The sequence below is a fragment of the Geotrypetes seraphini genome, chromosome 14 (genome assembly GCF_902459505.1).
Source record: "Geotrypetes seraphini chromosome 14, aGeoSer1.1, whole genome shotgun sequence".
Lineage (NCBI taxonomy): Eukaryota > Metazoa > Chordata > Amphibia > Gymnophiona > Dermophiidae > Geotrypetes > Geotrypetes seraphini.
This window is the reverse complement of record NC_047097.1, coordinates 41,359,541-41,368,423: the sequence shown is the minus strand read 5'-3', so window position 1 is coordinate 41,368,423 and position 8,883 is coordinate 41,359,541.

Below are 8,883 nucleotides of genomic sequence, written 5' to 3'. Positions count from 1 at the left end.
ATAGGACCCCCAGGGTATGTATTCTTCATTCATGTTTTGTCCCATATAGTTCCCTTTGTGTCTTTCTAGCTTATTTAAATATAAGTATTCACAGATCATTTGTGTCTTTCTAGCTTGTCTAAACACAAGTATTCACAGATCATTTGTTTAGCATGATCTTCTCACGTCCACCATTTTTATATAAATTCTTCACTTCACTCTGCATTTTGCATAGACTTAAATATTTTCTATACTTCCATGATTTTTCACCAACTCATTTTCATTAGTGCCACTCACATCACTAGGTCTCTTATCACACATCCTTTATACTCTTTGCATGTTAGATATCATTCACAGTCATATCTCATCACCACTACCATTCATAACTTACAATATTCTTAATGTACCCTCATTATTTATAGGACCCCCGACGAAGACTTTTTGTCGAAACGCAGACCGTGTTGGGTCCTGTGTCCCTAGCGGACTAGGTCCTTTAAGGCTTTTATGTGGATAACCTATTTTTATGTGGATGAATTTATTTTTATGTTTATTTTATGTGGATGATTTTGGTGTATCTTTGGAACTTTGACTCTTTCAAATAAAGTCCATTTAAGAACATCGTCGCTCCACAGAGTTTTTTTGGTTTTCTCTGGATTTTCTTCTCTGTGGATATCTGGGGGTCAATTCCTTTTGTTTTTTGCCGGTGGTCAATTACCACACCATTTAACCAATTAAAAAAAAAATTAACTTAGACGCGTAATTAAGTTAGGTGTCACTAGGTCTCTGCAATAAGGGTGCCTAGTGATACCTAACTTAGGCGTCATTTATAGAATCTGCCCCTTAGTGTGCAGTGCCCTATGATGTAGAATTGTCCCCATATTCTGTATATGTGAAATTGTAATTGAGCTGAGAGGAGGCATTCCAGAGTAGGATTGAATAGAGATTAATGTTTAAAAGCATACTTTTATAAAACACATATCTTCCACTTCTCAAGTATATGCCCAGTCTTTAAATCACAACTTTTTTAGAACTTACCTTCGGGAAATTTGTGTACTTTTTATTTTTATATTTATTGATATTTGTTACATGAATAACAAAAAGTCAGGAAAAATTAATTAAAAATTATACAGAAATACAAATGTACAAAATAAACAATTGCATCATTCAAGTCCACATCATTGGAGCTGCAGATTGCTGAAGTTTAAACAAAGGGCTCCTTTCCAAAGCATGCTAGCGGGGTTAACACGCGCGACTTTTCATCATGCGCTAACCCACGTGCTGGCCAAAAACTACCGCCTGCTCAAGAGGTGACGGTAGTGGCTAGTGCGTCCGGCGGTTTAGCGCATGCTGTTATGCGCGTTAAACCACTAGCGCACCTCTGTAAAAGGAGCCCAAAGTTAACCAAGAAAATTACTAACCTAGAGCAGGCAAATAAGGCCTTCTCCATTTATGTCACCAATTCTCTACAACCTACACATTAGTATCTGAAATTTTTAAATTTTGGGTTAAACTCCAAGATTCAAATAGGCAGTGCTGGGATTGCTTGGAAGAACTGGATGCAGGCAGGAATTCGGACATTAGATGATGTTATATTTAATGGAAATCTGCGGGATTTTTCACAAGTGCAACAATCATTTGGAATTTTAAAATCTCAACAATACAGGTGGTTGCAAGTTGAAGCAGACTATTCAAAGGGTTCCCTGAATGGAAAAATTTTAAAACTTATTTTAGCCTGCAGATCAATTGCTACAAAACTGATCTAGTAGGACATCAGGCTGCCCAGTGGTACAAATTGATTTCTGGATTTTTAAACAAAAACCCAAAAAACAGTCTTAGAGACATCTGGAGCTTCGAGATAAAACAGTATATTTCTGTGTCTCGTTGGCCACGAATTTGGACTTGGAGGTTGAAATGTACAGTGTCGGCATCTATGAGGCAAACATGGTTACTTTTGTTGCATAGGATTTTTTGGACCCTGGTTCGATTAAATAAAATAGATAGTTCTAAGTCTAATAGATGCTGGCATTGTCATATTGATATAGGGACTTTGGATCATCTGCTAAATTTTGTCCGTTTATATTTTTATTTTGGAAGTCAATTTGGGGACAAAATAAATTTAGGTTTGGAAATAAACGTTCCACTATCATATGAGGCTATAATTTGTGGAACGATATTACATATGAAACCCACTCTAGATAAATATGAGTCATCTATTTATGATCATGACAGGTATAGCCATTCAATTGATAACGAGTGACTAGAAGAACCATGACAGAATAAGTTATACTTTTTGGTGGGTGAATGTGTGCACCACATATAGGTATGAAAGAATTAATGCAGAGTGTAGGGGATTTAGTGGTGTATTTAAAGTTTGGAGCCCATTGACTAAATTTGTAAAATTATAATGTATATTTATCTTATCTTTCCTTTTGTTCATTTACCTTTACAGATCCATGGGGGGCGGGGGGGCGGGTTGGAGGAAGGGGAATAAATATTGATGGGGACATTTGGGTAACTTTATTCTTTATTTATACTATATATTATATTATTATTATATGTAGGATAACTGAAAATCTTGAATGATGAATATATTATCTGTACAGATATTAGTGTAATGTATGTAATACCTACTGTTTGTTCATTTGTATGACACTGTTTTAGATTAAAAATCAATAAAGAATTAAAAAAAAAAAAAGACTTGTTTATCTTTCAAAAAGGTCTCCAATTGTAGTGGATCCACCAAAACTGTATATGTCATTTCCATAAGTAATGAGACACATGGAAATTTCAGGAAGAAACAAAATGTGTTCACTTTTCATGGGGTAATTCTTGTATACCTTCATTTATTAGTGCTTGCACTTAAAAGGTACAGCGCAAAAGACATATTGTACAGTTGCTTTTCTGATTCTAAGACCAAAAAGAACTTGTTACTGGTAACTCTCTTTTTTTAAATTAATTAATTTATTTATAATTTCAAATGAAATACACAATAATCCACTTGTTAAAGCAATTCGGAGTATCATATAGACAGCAGGGAAAACAATTAGTATAACCAAAAAATATCAAAAGAAAAAACTATGTATAGAAAAACTGAAGAAGGAAGAACCCTTATTCAATATTAGAATAATTTTAAATCTCCTTCTTAGACATTTCTACTTAGTTACCCCTGCAAATGCCTTTTAAGATATGCTGGGACCAAGTATGTATTTTTTGCACCAGAACAGCTTTGACACTTCTTGGACACAAAGAAAGTTATTAATTAATTGATATAAAGTGCTGCAGAAAATTGGGCTGTGGGTCACGTTAAGCCTTTGCCTCAGATTATTGTGTGATTTGTTTAACGGAGACCTCCTTGTCTCATTTATTTCTTGTTACTAGTAACTCTTTTTCACGACAAAGGTCCAGTTCCGGAAATAATCTTCTTGTTCAGGCATATTTCTCTGGCTTCGCCGCTTGTAGGCATCCATTACTCCCCGTCTGCAAGGAAATGGTCTATAACTTAAATCCTTCAGCCCACTCAGATTTTCTTGGCCTCAGGCCTACACTTATCCCACTGGTAACACAGATCTATTGTCTCACTGAGGGTCGATGCAGGACTGAGGAAAAGTAAAAGCTCCGCCCTTCCAAAGGCTGTATGCAGGAGACCATATGCAATTTGCAGAGACGCGAAGAGTGAACCATCATAAAGAGTAAGATTTACCACACCAAGAACTGTGATTGAAGGCCAAAGAATGAACTTTCTCAGATAGTATATCCAGGGTGTAAATTTAGAATTATTTAATTGTAGTATTGCTTTACAAATGTGAATCATGGCAGCATTAACTGATAGTGGCTTTTCTTTGGAGACTCTGAAAGAATACAGAGAAAGTGGGGAGCAATTTGGGTAATTTTTTTTTGAGCTGAAAATTGTCTTCCTCCCAGTAATTAATAGTATGTGCGTCAGTTTCAGAGCACATGTACTTGCAGTATGTTTATGTTTATTAAAAACTTTCTATACCACATAACAGCCTAAAAAAGGATCCAAGCGGTGTACAATATATAATACACATTCTTCAAGAAAGGAACTCCATTTAAAAATAGGATAGAAAAGAGTAAAAGCAAAAGTAAATTTTTTTTTTTTCTCCTGAAATACTAAGGGCTCCTTTTATCAAGCCACGCTAGTAGGGTTAACACGCGTGACTTTTCATCACGCGCTAACCCCAAAACTACCGCCTGCTCAAGAGGCTAGCACGGCCGGTGGTTTAATGTGCGCTATTACGCACATTAAATCGTTAGCGCGGCTTGATAAAAGGAGCCGTAAGCAATCAACATCTCCATAATAATTCTAATAGCAATCCTAATAAAAACAAATAATCAAATCTCAGTAAATCATAATTAAAACATACAGTTAAATTTTTTCCATATCAAAAATTAATCATTATATAAATACAAATTACAGTCCCAGGGCAAGGGGAAGCAGTAAGGCAGGAAAGTGTGCTCAGATTTCTTCTTACTGGTTGGATTACTTGGTTTACTTCGCTAAAGCTAGGGTTACCAGATGTCTGGATTTCCCTGGACATGACCGGGGGTCCAGACGACACTTTGTCCGGGTTTTGAAAAGCTTCCTTGAAATTGCGTCCAGCAGGAGTGCATCCACGCATGTGATGATGTCACGCGCACGCAGTGGCGTACCAAGGGGGGGCGGGGGGGGCGGTCCGCCCCAGGTACCAAGCCCTGAGGGGGTGCTCCCGGTCCGGTCCAGTTACCCCCCCCTGCGCCGGGTGTCGCGTCTGGAAACAGCCTGCAGCAAGATCGCGATGCCAGAGATCTTTGCCTGCTTCGACTGTTTCCTCCGCCACGGTCCTGCCCCTCCTCTGATGTCAGAGGAGGGGCGGGACCGCGGCGGAGGAAACAGCCGAAGCAGGCAAAAATCTCTGGCATCGCGCGATCTTGTTGCAGGCTGTTTCCCCAGGGCAGTAGCGTACCAAGGGGGGCGGGGGGGAGGTCCATCCCGGGTGCCGCCTTAGGGGGGGGGGGTGCACAGCTGGCCCGGTCCCTATCGCGCTCCTACCCTCCCAGCGAAAGCAGCATCGGCGCCATTATCGAAAAAGGTAATGGCGCCAGGCCTTGGAGCACCAAGGCAGACCGATTCTCCCCCCTCCCAGCCGAAACCCCGCTGACCATCCTATCTCTCTCCCCCCCCCAAGTGAACCTTTCTGACCCTCCCAGCGAAAGCAGCAAACCTCCCTCCAGTAGCGTCGGCTTTATCCTCCCTCTGCCGCATCACTGATGACGTCATCAGTAACGCGGCAGAGGGAGGAGAAAGCCGCGAAGGAGGTTTGCTGCTCTCGCTGGGAAGGTCGGAAAGGTTCACGGGGGGGGGGAGATAGGAGGGTCAGCGGGGGTTCGGCTGGGAGGGGGGAGAAGCGGACTGCCTCGGTGCTCCATTACCTTCTTCGGGCAGCAGCAGCGTTTACAATTCGCTGCTGTTGCCGGCTTCAGGCCTTGTTCTCTGCCGGGTCCTGCCTACTTCCAGTTTTCATGAAGACAGGACCCGACAGAGAGGAAGGCCTGAAGCGGGCAACATCAGTGAATTGTGAATGCTGCTGCTGCCCGATGAAGTTCAGGACATCGGGGAAGGAGCAGGGAGAAATCGGCTGCTGGCTTGGGGGTGAGGGTAGGGAAAGAATCGTGGAAGTGGAGAAATCGGCACGATGGCTTTGTGCAGGCTAGGGGGAGAGAGAAAGAAAGGAAAAAATAAAGAGGGGGGGCCAGGGGGAGAGAGAAAGAAAGGCAGAAAGAAAGAGGGGGACCAAGGGGAGAGAAAGAAAGGCAGAAATAAAGAGGGGGACCAAGGGGAGAGAAAGAAAGGCAGAAATAAAGAGGGGGTCAAGGGGGAGAGAAAGAAAGGCAGAAAGAAAGAGGAGGGCCAGGGGGAGAGAGAAAGAAAGGCAGAAAGAAAGAGGGGGGACCAAGGGGAGAGAAAGAAAGGCAGAAATAAAGAGGGGGGTCAAGGGGGAGAGAAAGAAAGGCAGAAAGAAAGAGGGGGGCCAGGAGGAGAGAGAAAGAAAGGCAGAAATAAAGAGGGGAGCCAGGGGGAGAGAGAAAGAAGAAGGATCAGAAGAAGGACCAGAGACTCATGAAATCACCAGACAAAAAAGTAGGAAAAATGATTTTATTTTCAACTTAGTGATCAAAATGTGTCCGTTTTGAAAATTTATATCTGCTGTCTATATTTTGCACTATGGCCCCCTTTTACTAAACCGCAATAGAGTTTTTTAGCACAGGGAGCCTATGAGCGTCGAGAGCAGCGTGGGGCATTCAGCGCAGCTCCCTACGCTAAAAACCGCTATCGCAGTTTAGTAAAAAGGGAGGGGGAATATTTGTCTATTTTTGTATAGTTGTTACTGAGGTGACATTGCATAAAGTCATCTGCCTTGACCTCTTTGAAAACCCGCGGAATATAAATGATAATTAACATTTTCTCTGCGTACAGCGTGCTTTGTGTTTTTAAAATTTTATTGTTGGTAGATCATTTTGACTTGGCCACAAAGGTAAGGGGGAGGGAGGGAGGGGAACTGCTGAAAGACATCTAATAATCCTTGCAGGCTTGACTGCAGGGAATTATTTTTGTAAAATCATGTTTTGTTATGTGACTGGCATTATCTAGACTTTAATTTCTATGAATGAATAGAATGAAAATGATATAAAATTACTTGCTTGTTTTTATGTGCGTGTGCTGAAGGAAAGTGGAGAGAGAGTGGGCTGAGGATGCTGAAGGGAAATGGGGAAGAGAGTGGGGAGAAGACGCTGATTTATAAATTGACAATTGTACAGAATATTGTTTCTTTTTATACTTTAATATAAACAATTCAAGGCTTGTGTGGATGGAATCAGGTGGTTTGCGGGGATGGGGACCGAGCTTACGGGGATTAGTCCAATAAAATTGTATTTTTTTATATCTCATTATTTGTTTTATTTTTATTTGTTAATTTATAAAGTGGTGATTGTTATGTATCAGTTTTTTCAAATTTACATCTACTGTCTTTATATTTTGCACTGTATTAGAGGACATGTGTTACTGTTTTTTGTGGTGTTGCATTGTATCCAGGGTCTGGTTTCTTGGCGGATCAGTTTAACTTTTGTCTACATATTTCTATTTTTAGTTTGTGATTATTCCATTTTGGGCGAGGGTGTATCTCTGTTCTGTGTGTATGAAAAAGACATAGTTTTCAGTTGGCATTGACTACAGGACCAATTGACTGTGCGGGATCTGGCTTGTTTAGTTTTACAATGTATGTGTTGGTGTTCTAGTGCTCACTGCAGTGTTTAAGATGCAGCCTTTTCCTAGGTACACTCTTGTGGTGCGATATGTAGATTGGTACTAAAAATCATATTTTTCATATAGATGGGGGGGGTGTCAAAAAATGATGGGCCCTGGGTGCCACATACCCTAAGTACGCCACTGCCTGCAACTACTCCATATGTACTTCTAATGTCATGACAATTTAGACATAATTTATGTTTTGTTATGTTTGGAATAATGGTTACATATATGAGGTTCAATAAAAGAAAATTTTCACTGCCTGTTTCTATTCTGACCATTTATTCCATTTCATGGTTATTGCAAAAAAAAAAAAAAAAAAATTTTTTACATGGGGGGGGGGGGGGTGTCAAAAAATGATGGGCCCCGGGTGCCACATACCCTAGGTACGCCACTGCGCGCACGCTTGTGTGTGCATGTATTGACGTCATCGTGTTGCATCCGTGCATGTGCGGATGCCCTCCTTTCTGACAAGAGCAGGCAGCGGGGCTGGGATTGGGGCGGAATGGGGCGGGGATGGATGGGACTGGAGGGCGGTTCTAGGGGTCCAGATTTTACTAAAGTAACCCTATCTAAGGCCTCTCATGAAAGCAGTGATCAAGATTGGTGCACTGGTACTGAAGCCGTGATGAGTGAGAAATAGAAGAATGTGAGAGTAAGAAAGCTTTCAAATGAGTATGCCACACTCCTAAAAGGAAACTCATTGTGAAAATACAGCCATGAGGGTTAACATTCCTCTTTGCTGAATTTATGGATCTACCTGCCACTTAATTTAGATGGCCTGTCCTTAGGGTTACAAGTGGGGAGTGGGATTGACCACATCATCTTTGGGGTAGACAATCTTTAATTAATGGAAATAAATTCACAATAACAATACACTTAAAATCACTTCAAAATTCGCACAGAGTCACATTTCCAACCAGGACTTTCAAACAGTTGGGCTTTTTTTGTGTGAATTTTGAAGTGAATTTAAGTGTATCATTATTGTGAATTTATTTATATAAATAAAGATTGTCTACCCCAAGGTTGATGTGGTCTAACCCACTACCCACTTGGTCTTCTGTTGTTTGATTTTACATGGGGTTTCTGTTCTCTTTTTTTTTTTTGTTCTGTAATTAGGGTTACCAGATATCTGGGAAAACTTGAATATGACCTCTTTCTAGAGGACCGTCCAGATGCCCAGATGGTTTTTCAAAACTCGGCAGTTTGTCCAAGATATAGAAGGCCCTGAGCTTGGGGCCGCGTCTGGAGTAGGGTTACCAAATTTTTGTCTGTAGAAACCCGAACACATGGCCTTGCTCCATTCCACCCCTAACCCTGACCCCATTCTACCTCTAGCTATGCCCCCTGCAAAGCCTCATCTTTGTTTTTCACCCTCTGGGCCGGGTCTGGAGGGTCTCTGAGCATGCGCAGATGCATGTGACATCATCTGTGCATGCTCAGAAGCCCTCTAAATGCAGCCAGGAGGTCAGGAATTTCCAACACCCAGACAAACTACTGGGTTTTGGAAAGTCCATTTGGCCATCCAGACAGTCCTCTAAAAAGAGGACATGTCCGGGATTTCCTGGACGTCTAGTAACCCTAGCCTGGAGGGCTTCTGA